At 38.8% G+C, this 13349-nt stretch overlaps 1 long non-coding RNA gene and 2 other non-coding genes across 3 annotated transcripts; 1 reads left to right on the top strand and 2 right to left on the bottom strand.

Moving 5' to 3' along the window:
* Positions 1-2465: 2465 nt before the first annotated feature.
* On the bottom strand, positions 2466-2584 carry LOC138244871 (5S ribosomal RNA). Its single transcript, XR_011193486.1, has one exon. It is a non-coding gene; the product is annotated as a 5S ribosomal RNA (ribosomal RNA).
* A 6005-nt stretch (positions 2585-8589) lies between these two features.
* Positions 8590-9499, top strand: LOC138242923 (uncharacterized). Its single transcript, XR_011191798.1, has 4 exons — positions 8590-8657; positions 8765-8836; positions 8972-9040; positions 9204-9499. It is a non-coding gene; the product is annotated as an uncharacterized lncRNA (long non-coding RNA).
* Positions 9500-11630: 2131 nt separating this feature from the next.
* Positions 11631-11704, bottom strand: trnat-agu (transfer RNA threonine (anticodon AGU)). Its single transcript has one exon. It is a non-coding gene; the product is annotated as a tRNA-Thr (tRNA).
* Positions 11705-13349: the final 1645 nt, after the last annotated feature.

The following is a 13349-nucleotide window of genomic DNA, read 5'->3' as shown; positions in this document are numbered from 1 at the left end:
CCACCCGTCCCAGTGTATTACCTGTAGTGTAATCTTCAGAAAATCATAAAAAATTAAAGAAAGGGGCCACAGCTACAGTAAGGTTGTATGAGGTTCGGGGGCCTGTCTGGTGTGTAAAACACTTGGTTTCAGCAGAGTGGGTGCTGTATTTGAAATGCTATTGAGCCATGAAGACGACCCACCCGTCCCAGTGTATTACCTGTAGTGTAATCTTCAGAAAATCATAAAAAATTAAAGAAAGGGGCCACAGCTACAGTAAGGTTGTATGAGGTTTGGGGGCCTGTCTGGTGTGTAAAACACTTGGTTTCAGCAGAGTGGGTGCTGTATTTGAAATGCTATTGAGCCATGAAGACGACCCACCTGTCCCAGTGTATTACCTGTAGTGTTATCTTCAGAAACTCATTACAAAATAAAGACAGGGGCCACAGCTACAGTAAGGTTGTACGAGGTCCGGGGGCCTGTCTGGTGTGTAAAACACTTGGTTTCAGCAGAGTGGGTGCTGTATTTGAAATGCTATTGAGCCATGAAGACGACCCACCCGTCCCAGTGTATTACCTGTAGTGTAATCTTCAGAAAATCATAAAAAATTAAAGAAAGGGGCCACAGCTACAGTAAGGTTGTATGAGGTTTGGGGGCCTGTCTGGTGTGTAAAACACTTGGTTTCAGCAGAGTGGGTGCTGTATTTGAAATGCTATTGAGCCATGAAGACGACCCACCTGTCCCAGTGTATTACCTGTAGTGTTATCTTCAGAAACTCATTACAAAATAAAGACAGGGGCCACAGCTACAGTAAGGTTGTATGAGGTTCGGGGGCCTGTCTGGTGTGTAAAACACTTGGTTTCAGCAGAGTGGGTGCTGTATTTGAAATGCTATTGAGCCATGAAGACGACCCACCCGTCCCAGTGTATTACCTGTAGTGTAATCTTCAGAAAATCATAAAAAATTAAAGAAAGGGGCCACAGCTACAGTAAGGTTGTACGAGGTCCGGGGGCCTGTCTGGTGTGTAAAACACTTGGTTTCAGCAGAGTGGGTGCTGTATTTGAAATGCTATTGAGCCATGAAGACGACCCACCCGTCCCAGTGTATTACCTGTAGTGTAATCTTCAGAAAATCATAAAAAATTAAAGAAAGGGGCCACAGCTACAGTAAGGTTGTATGAGGTTTGGGGGCCTGTCTGGTGTGTAAAACACTTGGTTTCAGCAGAGTGGGTGCTGTATTTGAAATGCTATTGAGCCATGAAGACGACCCACCTGTCCCAGTGTATTACCTGTAGTGTTATCTTCAGAAAATCATAAAAAATATAAAGAAAGGTTCCACAACCCAAAATAAAGCTGGGAAAAGTCAGAGGACCCGCTTAGTGTGCAAAACACTTGCAGCATTGTGGGTGCTGTGGTTTAAATGCTATTGGTTTGTGAACAGAATACCCCTATCCCAGTGCATTGTGCCATATTAAATAAAAGCATGAGAAAAAGAGATTCAGAATGCAAAGCTGTGTCAGTGTTCTGTGTAAAAAGTCGGTTTGAACATCATGTGAGCTGTTTTTAATAAGATGCTGAGTAAAGAATATTTTAATCTTCCTGCTGTCAGTAGTATTTTCAATATAGTTGACCCTTACCTGAATGAAAACAGGACGTAAAGGAAGGGTTTCAGAAGTCAAACAAAGCTTTATTCCCGTGCTTACAGTCTGGGTAATGGGAGACTGCGCTGTTCTGCTTCCTATGGTCATATACGGGTTTTTCGCACGAAGCGATTTGAACAGTATTTCTCGCGTTGTGAACGTGTGCACACAGCGGTCCCCCGGGTTCCAGTTCGTGCGTAATTACGCATCGATGAAAAACCGGAGGTTTAAAAAAAGATAATTAGCTCACTGATAGTTTGATGTAAAGAGTGTGGAAATATCCACAAGTCGTGGTCTTTAAAATGCATTTGGTTTGACGGCGTTCTGTGCTTCCATTGCGAAGATATGGACAAAAGAATATTCGTGCTTGGTCAAAAAAATGTCATAAAAACGAAAAAGTAAAGGCTGAGAAAGCATCCACAATGTATTTTATACACAAAACAAGCATTCTCGCAATTCTAAGAGGTTTCGTGAAAGCGCTACAGGCGTGCCAAAATCGTTTTCGAACTTCGAGCTAACTTTACCCCGGTCTGCTGCCGTGCTTTGACATCTGAGCTCTGTGGAAAACAATCTCAATACAATTCTGAAAAACGCGACTCTCCGAACGCCAGCCGAAAGAGTCTCCACAGCCGAAGCGCTGTGTCTCTTTTCAGCTGGCGATAAACCTTTCCTCGATCCTTTGCGGACTTGTTAAACTGTTCCTGATCAGAATAAAAAACGCTCACGCTAATATACGAGCACCCGTGTCTCGCCAAAGCTGACAAAGAAACAGACGGACAAGCCACACTGCACGTGTGAACAGGGGAATGAGCGAGCGAGCGGGGATAGGGCGCCTCCTGCGCTTAAAAGCTTACAGCACCTGGTATTCCCAGGCGGTCTCCCATCCAAGTACTAACCAGGCCCATCCCTATTTAGCTTCCGAGATCAGACGAGATCAGGTGTGCTCAAGGGGGTGTGGCCGTAAGCGAGAGCAAGGCTCGCTGGCACCCTTCTTATTGAGAGGACAGCTCCGTCACCTCTTTTACGACGCTGCTTTTTTTCCCTTGCGTTTTTCTCTTCTTCTCACGTTCTCTCTCTTCACTGCCTTCGTCCCCGCTCTATTTCACTTCAGCCTTTCACTCTTGCTTCCTTCCAATGAGGACGGAGCTGCGGGAGAAAGGGCGCTATAGAGGATCGCTGTGGAGAGCTGCTGCTGTGCTTTGACATCTGCCCAGTGGGCATTGATTCGTCGAATATACGTATATTTACGGCGAAATTACGTCTATACGTATATATACGTCGCCTCGACGTATAATCAACGTCGAATTGCAACCGTAAAATCGACGACATGAATAAACGCATATATAACGTCGAAAACACATCTAACACAGTGCCTGAGGCTTTTTACTGTATGTATCGTGTGTGCCGCAACTAGGAGTATACGGCACTCTGCACAGTGCACAAAGTAAATTATTTTCGCAGTAATTAATTTATTATATTTACTATATTTATTATACACGTGTAAATTAATTACTGCAAAATAATTTACTTTGTGCACTGTGCAGAGTGCCGTATACTCCTAGTTGCGGCACACACGATACATACAGTAAAAAGCCTCAGGCACTGTGTTAGATGTGTTTTCGACGTTATATATGCGTTTATTCATGTCGTCGATTTTACGGTTGCAATTCGACGTTGATTATACGTCGAGGTGACGTATATATACGTATAGACGTAATTTCGCCGTAAATATACGTATATTCGACGAATCAATGCCCACAGCTTGGCATACAAGGGTTTTGCTAAGGGGGTCTTGCCACCTGCCTGAAAAAATACAGTAAAATGTTTGAGTGCCTATAGAGTTTCTATTTTTATTTTCTTGACAAAAGTTGATACCATTTCCTGGACACCCCGTCCCCCATCAGTGCGCGGTGCCCGGGGAAAAAGCTGTAGGGGGGCGTCTGAAATTCTGAGGGGGGAGTGATATTTCGGTTGAAACGGAGCTGTACGGTGCAGCTACCCAAATGAAATCTCGCAGCTATGCCATTGATTAGTGCTTCATGATAGAAGATAACGACTAGCAATCTGGTATTTGTGATGAAGTTCAGTTTCACATTTTTCGTCACTCTCACGGTTTGTATTGCCTGGAGCGAAAAGTACCAGCGTTCATTTTTGCAGCTACATGGACGTTCTGAATCGTTAAGAAAAAAATGTTGTAAAACCAACAGAAAGCACAGACTGCTATAACTAGTCCTAGTTATATAACGATTTTAAGTATAATGATAAACTACTGCAAGGAATCGGTCCACCTGAGCAAACAGGATCGTAATGTTGACACTCAATAACGACACTGATATGTGCAGTTCCTGGACGGATAGCCCTCCTGCCCATCAAACAGACTGAGTGACTGTTCGTGTCATTTAGTGTTGTCTGACCATTGACAAAGTACAACTATTTTTTTATGGCGCAAATTAAGTTAAGTAAATCCTTTTGCCCAAAACTGAAGGGACGACACTCCTCCCCCCGTGACGCCAGGCCTGTTCCCAATCCTTTTCCATAATGTCATTATACTGTATATAATAACAGTGACCGATCCTTACTAACTGTATGCGTTAAAATTGCACATCAGCACATAGCAGGGGGCACATAGCCGCGATGTATTATCAATTTTAAATTTCAACCATAATATCGACAACATTAATAAACGCATACGTTGAGAAAATATCTAACCCAGCATAATTTCCGGTTATATACCACAATGCATTGCTAGTATTCGTTGGTCGCCATTTTGGCCACGTTTTTCAATCGTAGAAGAAGTCCGCGAATATCGCAGTGATCCTCTTTTGACGAGTAAGTATAAATAATAATAATAATACTATCTGAATACATACAGATCTTACTTAATATTATTTTGATTAAAAAAGTATGTTAATAAGCAAAAAATGGCACATAAAAATAGTGTGAAGGGGAAGATTACACAAAATCGTTTTGCCGTTTCTCTAATTTGAGAATCAGAAAAAACAGCACATGTTCAGCAGGTCATTGAAAATAAGTATGTAACATGTACCTTTAACAACGTCAATGCTAAACAACCCTTAATGTTATAGTACCCCATAAATTTGTAAAGTATGTGATGATAATTTTCTCTGATTCTCCTAAAAATATATGGATATTCTTAGAAATTAGAATTGCCTCAGCAAGACAACTTTAAGGAATAACGATATGTTTTTATGGGAAAAAATAATCGCGGTGTTATACTCCTTTCTGTGTGATTTCTGAAATAATGTTATTGTTCTAAATTTAACTAGGCAATGATATACGGGAAATACCTGCGTAGTGTGACCTTTCTTACTCACCCTTTTGAAGTTAACAACATTTTTATCGCAGTCATTTTGTTCTCTTAATCAAATTAGATTATATAAATGTAAACGGTAGAAAATCTCTGTTAAAATACCAAAAATAAAACTGATGACAGGAATGGAGGGAAATTACCGAGCATACGGTATGGTCTAAAACATGCAACAGTGCTGTATGTAATTTATTTACACAGCTTTGCATACAGGAGTTTCGCGAGGGGGTCTTGCCACCTGCCTGAAAAAAAATGTAATTATATGTTGATTTCTTTGAATGACAATTTCTATTTTTATTTTCTTAAGAAAAGTTGATACCATTTCCTTTTATATTACATCGTCCTTATAGTACCTTACATACAACAGTCACTGTTTATTTACTATTTATTTGCATGTGTTACAATTATCTGTAGGTGCACATCAGCACGCAGGGGGCACACCAAATCAGACTTTATGTCAAAGCACTATTTATCCCGATGGAGGAAGCGACGTGCAGAGCTAAATGCTCTTGCAGAATCCAGCAGTGATGATCAAGATGACAGTTTTCACATAGATGACACCACGGACGAGAATGTGGAACAGTCCTCTGGTGATATGGGTGCTTGTGTCAGTGATGACATTACACACCAGGATTCAAATGACTATGGGTACACTGAAGAAGTTATTACTTCTGAAGAAGAAATCTTGAATGAGGTTGACATTTCTGACTCTGATGAATCTGATGTAACTGACCCCAGTCCTGAATCTACTGACCTTGTAGATGAGGCACAGACTGACCCAGCAAGGCCAAATCTATCTACCGAACTTGTAGCTTGGTCTGCAAAGCATGGTTGTAAAAGACAGTGTTTCAATGATTTATTGGAGATATTGAGACGTCAGGGGCACAAGCTTCCAAAGGATTGCAGGACTCTCCTTCAAACACCTAATAAAGTGCAAATCAGTGATAAATGCGGCGGTCAGTACATTTACTTTGGATTAAAGAAAGGAATCCTGAAAAACATATCTTCTTCTAAAACATTCCAAGAAGGCATGCATTCTGTAGACCTGTGTATCAATGTTGATGGAGTTCCTCTCTTCAAATCTACATCTGTGCAATTTTGGCCTATTTTGTGCTCTTTTCACCAATTCCAGCCTTTCATTGTAGCATTATTTTGTGGAGGGTCCAAGCCTGAATCAGTTGATGATTATGTGAGTGACTTTTTAGAGGAGTTAAAGTTACTCACCAATAATGGCATTCACTTTGAAGATAGAGTATTTAATGTTACTGTGAAGGCTTTTATATGTGATGCCCCTGCACGCTCATATCTGAAATGCTGCAAAGGACACAATTCGTACTTTGGCTGCGAAAGATGCAAAATTAAAGGGAGCTGGGAGGGAAGAGTTGTTTTCACAGGGGATGAGGCATGTAATGATCGTACAGATGAACAATTCAAGAACTTTGAGTACAAGGAACACCAACAAAGACTTTCTCCCTTAGCTGCTGCTGGAATTGGGTGCATAAGCCAATTCTCCCTTGACTACATGCATCTAGCTTGTCTTGGTGTTGGCAAGAGAATTCTTATTTTCTTAAAGCAAGGACCACCTAAATGTCGACTGTCTGTCAGGCAGAGGAAAGAAATTTCTGATAATTTGGAAATTCTTAGCAGAAAGATGCCTGGGGAATTTGCTAGACAGCATCCCTCTCAGAGCTTGACAGATGGAAGGCTACAGAGTTCCGCAAGTTCCTTTTGTATACAGGCCCCATTGTGCTTCGTAATGTTGTATCAAAGGAACTATACACCCATTTTCTGATGCTAACAGTTGCTCTTTCCATTATGTTGGACTCGGACGAAAGAAAGAGAAATGCCTATCTCAACTATGCCCAAAAACTGCTTGATACCTTTGTTGACAATGCTCAGCATTTGTATGGACCAACATTTGTTGTATATAATGTGCACAGTTTGAGACATCTACATCAGGATGTGGTACAATTTAATTGTTCCTTAAATTATGTATCTGCATTCCCATTTGAAAACTTTTTACAGTCCTTGAAGAAACTAGTGCGGAACAGTCATAACCCTATAGCTCAAGTAGTAAAGAGAATGGAGGAGAAGGAAAGAGTTCAGAGCAACTGTGAAGCATCTGGTTCACGGATGTATATTTCGTCAAGACAAAAAGACTGTTGTTTCCTGTTGGATAATGAGGACTTTGCATTTGTGAAGGAGAAAAGAGCAGACAGAAGTCTTCTATGTGATGTTGTACGACAAACTCAGACTTGTAACTTCTTCACTGAACCATGTGAGTCAAAACTGCTTAATATTGTATATGTTAATAGTCTGGAGGTGCATGCAAGGGAGAAATTCCTCTCTGTAAAAGAGTTGCACAGAAAAGTAGTGTGTCTCCCATATGGTGCTGGTTATGTCCTTTTCCCTCTTCTTCATGGCATAGAACATAATCCTGTTCCATGAAGAAGTTGCAACTTTGATTCACACAGGATGCTTCAGTCTGCTCTTTTCTCATGGTGAAGTTTAAATTTTAATGTTTGTGAGGAATTGCATGTAGTGAATACCATCTAACTACAAATGTATAAATAAAGCAGAATGTTTATTATTGAATTATGTGTTTTTATTGAGTATAATCATTATAAGCGAACATAAGTTTAGTAATCAGCACCACAATCTGAATTAAGACTCAAAATTAAAATGTGTATGTCTGTTTCAGGTGATGTGGACACGTGCAGTTTGGATAGAGCAGGAGGGGGAGGTTGAGGGAGTCTTGCCCTCAAACTGGGTGGATGCCCGAAGAGAGTATGTGTGGTGGCCGAATGATCCAAAGCAGGCCACAAAACTATACAAAGAGAAGGCCAACCCTAATAAAGATACTTGGGTTACCTTCAAGCTCATTAAAGTTAAACATACATCAGGTATAGCTTTCTTTGAAAATAAGAGCAAATTCCTGTTAATTATTATAAATTCCAATTGAATATTTACAGTAACTGTCTATGTACATGTATTAGTGCAACAATACCCTTTTCATATTTGATCATATGTAATGTAAATATAATTATTTGTAGACAAGAAATCAGAGTGTGATCACTTTGATTTAACCACCTCTGTTACGGATGCTGAAGACGAGGATGAGACACCCAATCCAAAACGCAAAAGTAAGAAGCGGGTGTTCTCCGATTACGTTGATGGTATGTGAAAGTAACAATCTCAATCTCAATAGCTAGATTTTTAAACAGTTCTTAATATCAGCTGATGCCTCATTTAGCTTGTACCTTGTTATTGATTTTTTTTACAACTCTTTAAAATAAGTCATTTTGAAAGGTGTTCTGTATGAAAATGTTAAAAATCTTATCAGATTTGTTGATAATGGAAATTGCTAAAAATTGTGGTTAGCTTATTCTATGTTAAACTAATTTTCAGTATTATATTGAAATATGAAAATTTTCTATTATATTACAGACTTTGATTCTGATGCTACTACTCCAAGTAAGTCAGTTTCTCTCCCTTCAAAGTTCACAAAATAAAGGAAATAAATTCATTGTAAAAAGTTACAGATAAAGTTGATTAAATAATTAAATTTGATATGAAATATTTTACTGCCATATTTTTTCTGTTTAGAAAAGAAGAAGCCACCGAAGCTGCCAGTGCCATCCCCCAAACTGAGATTCTCTCCTAGGAAGAGTGTCTCCCAGAGCTCACTCAGCTGTTCAAGTACGTTTAAAGGTAGGTTATTGGAATTAAAGTTAAAATTTTTTCTTAATGTACTCAGAAGATAACCATCATCAATCATATTTAAAGTCAAGTTAACACCATTTTTTATGTTATTGAAGCCCAACCATCAAAGGTGAGAACCTCCCCAAGGAAAAAAACGGTGCCGAGTTCTGGCTTCAACATTCCTGAAGGTATTACTACATTTTTTGCCTACATCTAATTATTCTATGAAATTGAGATGAAGTTCTATGACAAACTAAATGACTAAATTGAAATATTAAGTTATGTGATAAAGTAAATGTTTTCCATAACTGAATTCTTTTCAGAGTCTCCCAGGCAGAAGACCATGTCCAGACCAGAAGAGAAAAGAGAGAAATATCCTCTTTCAGAAGGAAGTACAGTTAAAATGAACTACAGAGGTGGGAATTTTTTATTTTTAAGATTATAAATTGCATGTAGCACATTAGCAACACTACAGTAATGCTAATGTGACAAAAGTGTAAGAAAATCCTAACCCAATTCCTTTTAAATGCTGACATAAAATGTAAATTATTTCAGAGTTTCAGAAGCGGGTATTGGGCCTCCTGATAGAGATGAGGGATGAATTGAGGCGTTTGGGTAGGTCCACGGAACCGGTGGACTCCCAATTCCACATCAGGAGGCTGACCACAATGGAAGAGTTCTGTGCATATGAGCAAGCACTTGACAGCATGGACAATCAAAACCTGCTGGTATGATATTATATTCTCACTGTGGTGTAGAAAATATTCACTACCAATATTCTAGGTTTCAGATGGGTCATAATTTTATAGCCTACATTTGATTAATATGATCCATCTCTGGCATAAGTTCATATTTTTAGTTTATAATGTATAATCTTGATTATCCTTTAATGGCAAAATAACGTGTTTTCATGTTCTAAAAAGTTACTACATTTTTTTTTACTTTGAAAAATGGTCACTTTGTATTTTTAGACTGAGATAATACTGCAAAAAAGTGCAGTTAATACGTGAAAATGTGTTTGTTCCATGAATGTGTAAATGGGTATGTCTGATTAGTTGATTAATGAAGATCTAGTAGTAAAAATAGCTTCTAATATTATTTCTAATATAATATTATTTCCAGATAAACCAACTTCAGAGAGTAGGCGACAGTAATGTCAGAGAGAGTGTTTTCACAGTCTTGTCAAGGTATTGCTTATTGATTTTTTTAAAATGTTTTTACATTAAATTTTTACTTCGATCAAATTAACATATCCACAGAATTGAGCTTATAGATACCTATGTGTTAACCACTGAATGTGCAAGGTGTAAAACTGCAAAATTGTCTTTTAAAATATAAGGATTACAGTACTACATTTGATCCTAAATATTTGAGTAAATAAATGTTGAGTGGAAACTCACTTGGAAAAATGTCTAAACTCAGTGAAAATTTGGTTTTCAGACTTATGACAAATGAACTGATGACAGAATTCAACTTCGCTGGCACAAACCGAAAAGATAATCAACAAAAGAGAGGCCTGGGAGACACAAATCTTTATAGAGTAATTAAAGGTACTCCTATTCTATGTTGTACTTTCAAACTTTGGGTACTCTTTAATTAGGACAGACTTTATTGCTCAATTGCTGTGATGCAAGCCACATTTTATCCGTTTATTTCCTCTTTGAGCTTAGTAAACCTTAATGGTTCATTTTTGAGATTATACTCAAGAAGATATTAACCATCATTTATTCGAGTAGTAATTTTATATAATTTTCTCCTAGCTGTGGTGCTGAAGTCCCACCCTACATCGAAAGAAAAAGATATAAAGGAGCACGCAATGCGTTACCTTGAAGAATGCATATGCAAGGCAGGGGGCCAGGAGATCTGGACACTGAAAAGAATTTGGATAAATAAATAAAGTTGTACATTTTAAAATTTATATTTGAATCAAAATGTGGTTTTGAGTTAGATAGTGTGTTAATGTAATTGGTTTGTGTTTGTCATTACTATACTGTATATTGATGTTACCAGAATTTGTAGCTGAAGTTTAAGACTAGTTGTGTTTTTTTATGATTATTGCCCATATGTTGATTGTTGATTGATTGCATACAATGTATAATTTAATTTTTCAGGTGTGAATGTGTATTTTCAGAATAAATTTCTAAACCAAATCATTGGCTTGGTTTACTTGTTTCTACACCTATAAAACCCATCTTTGATGTATAATAGACCTCTACCCATATACGTATAATAGACCTCTAAAGTTATCCGTATAATAGACCTCTAACCATATACGTATAATAGATGTCTAAAGTTATCCGTATAATAGACCTCTAACCATATACGTATTATAGACGTCTAAAGTTATCCGTATAATAGACGTCTAAAGTTATCCGTATAATAGACCTCTAAACATATACGTATAATAGTCCTCTAAAGTTATCCGGAACTCCAACCATATATGTATAATAGTCCTCTAAATGTATCCGTATAATAGAACTCCAACCATTTATGTATAATGAACGTCTAAACATAGACGTATAATTGACGTATAACTTTAGACGTATATTAGAATTTCATTCTAGATGAATTGTAGACCACATTTAGACGTCTAAGTTATGCGTTTAATAGACGTATATTATACGTCTTTTGCCCACTGGGTAATGTTTAGATCGGATTAATTCGAAGTGTGTCTCTGGGTGCGTTTGATCTACCAACGTTGTGATTAACTGAAGGACACCCTGATTGAGTGTGCCATAAAAACTGACACATGTCGTATTTTTTCTACATTCACAGATTTTTGGCTAAAGTAAAATAAAAAATCGTTGTCATTTTCTTGCCAGCTGGCAGTAATTCTTTTGCATTGATAAGAAAGATGAGCATTTTATCTTTCGCAATGTGTGGATTTCTTGAAAAACAAGTTGTGCCAAAAACGAAATGAACACTTTCTTTAAACATAATGCAGAAGCATGTTGTCTATAACAATAAACGGTGCACGAAGACAGGCACTGCTGGGATTTTAACCCAGGATCTCCTGTTTACTAGACAGGCGCTTTAACCAACTAAGCCACGGTGCCGGCGAAGTGCTGCCCTTTTAAAGCCACATGGACACACCTCTCTGTCACATCTTCGTTCGGTGTGCGGTGAGCCTGCTCGCTGAGCAAGTTGAGAAAGGATGTGAAGTGGCTTTTATCCGGCAATTTCATTACCAAGGAGCTCGATGTGCTTTTGGGCTCGATGATTTACAGGGTGTCCAGTGCAACACAGGCGATGGGCTGCTGGGATTTGGAGCCAGGATTTCCGTTAACTAGACAGGTACTTTAACCAACTAAACCACGGCGCCGGCAGAATTCTCCTCTTTTACTGCTGGTTGGACACACCGCTCTGAGACACCTGCGTTCAGTAAGCGCTGAGTTAGCTGGCTGAGCACGTTGCCTCCTTTACATTCAATAGGAGCCCCGACACTAAGAGAAACGTACAGAAATGGCTTTTATCGGGCACTTTTCATGTCCAATGCGCTTGACATCTCCCATGGGCGACAGAGTTCGTTTATGACGCTTTTCCTTTCTTTCTTCTTTCTGTACACTTTGATGAAAAAAAAAGAGAAATCATGTAGAGAAAATGTCTTTTTTACATGGAGAAAAGATGCACCAGGAACTGTTGTGTTTAGAAGAAGTGAGTTAACATGAAAAGTGACCTAAGTTACCGGAGCAAATGCTCACCTAGCAAGATAAGCTTTACTACTAGAGAGAAGTAGAGTGAAAGACGTGATCATTTCACGCCGTTGTGGAACAAAACGCTATTTTCTTGGAATTCTAAATCAATTAGAAATTCAGAGCGACACATAAAGGCTTTGTCTGCTTAAAAGTAATGATTTTTAAAAACTGATAAAAATGTAGAAAACACGTTTCTCACGTAGAAATTTAAGATGGGGGTGGGGTATTACTAGTAGCGGCGCTGAACTCACCATGGTGCAATTCATTTACGTGACGGGCTAGTGGTTTAATGGATAACGCGTCTGATTTCGGTTTATTAGATTGTCGATTCGACTTCTACCGGGGTTGTGTGATTTAAATCAGGCTCCTCAGAAATAGATGTCCGTTATGTAAATGAACCGCCCCTGAAACCAAACGTTGGGTCTGGGTTCCTTTTTTTCCTGCATGAAATAGCAAATCGTTACAAAAAAAAACACCAACTAATGTCCAATAGTCCAATAGTTAGTCATTTAAGTAAACATGAATATACTGTAAGGTCTTGGTACATGGGAGTGGATTTCAACCACAATTAAAAAAGGGCAAATTATAATTACAGGCTTCAGACACTTTTTGAAACAAAAGAGACCAAACACTCCCTAACTTTCAAGTTTGCTTGAACCTGTAACAAAAATGAGGTCTGAAACTTCCATTCTCTGATGTCACTGTCTCTAAAGCCGGACGTGATGTTTCGCGGATGTGCAGTGTGCCTTTTCTCTTGTCGTGTTCAAGATGATTCGCTGTATATGCTCCTGACTGGGTGTTCTCTACTACGCTGTTATTTCTTTCAGATTACCTATGTGGTGTACAGATAAAACCCAACTGCGTGGTGTAATTTCCAGCAGCACCTGCAAACTCATCAGCTGACCACAACGTGATTTGAACACGCAACCTTCTAAGCTGGAGTCAGACTCACTACCGTTGCGCCACAACGTCACTTGCCTCAAGTGCTTTTAATTCACCCAAAGAG

This window comes from Lepisosteus oculatus, chromosome 14 (assembly GCF_040954835.1).
Source record: "Lepisosteus oculatus isolate fLepOcu1 chromosome 14, fLepOcu1.hap2, whole genome shotgun sequence".
NCBI classification, from domain to species: Eukaryota; Metazoa; Chordata; class Actinopteri; order Semionotiformes; family Lepisosteidae; genus Lepisosteus; species Lepisosteus oculatus.
The sequence above is the reverse complement of the archived record's forward strand: the minus strand, read 5'-3'. Positions and strand labels throughout refer to the sequence as shown.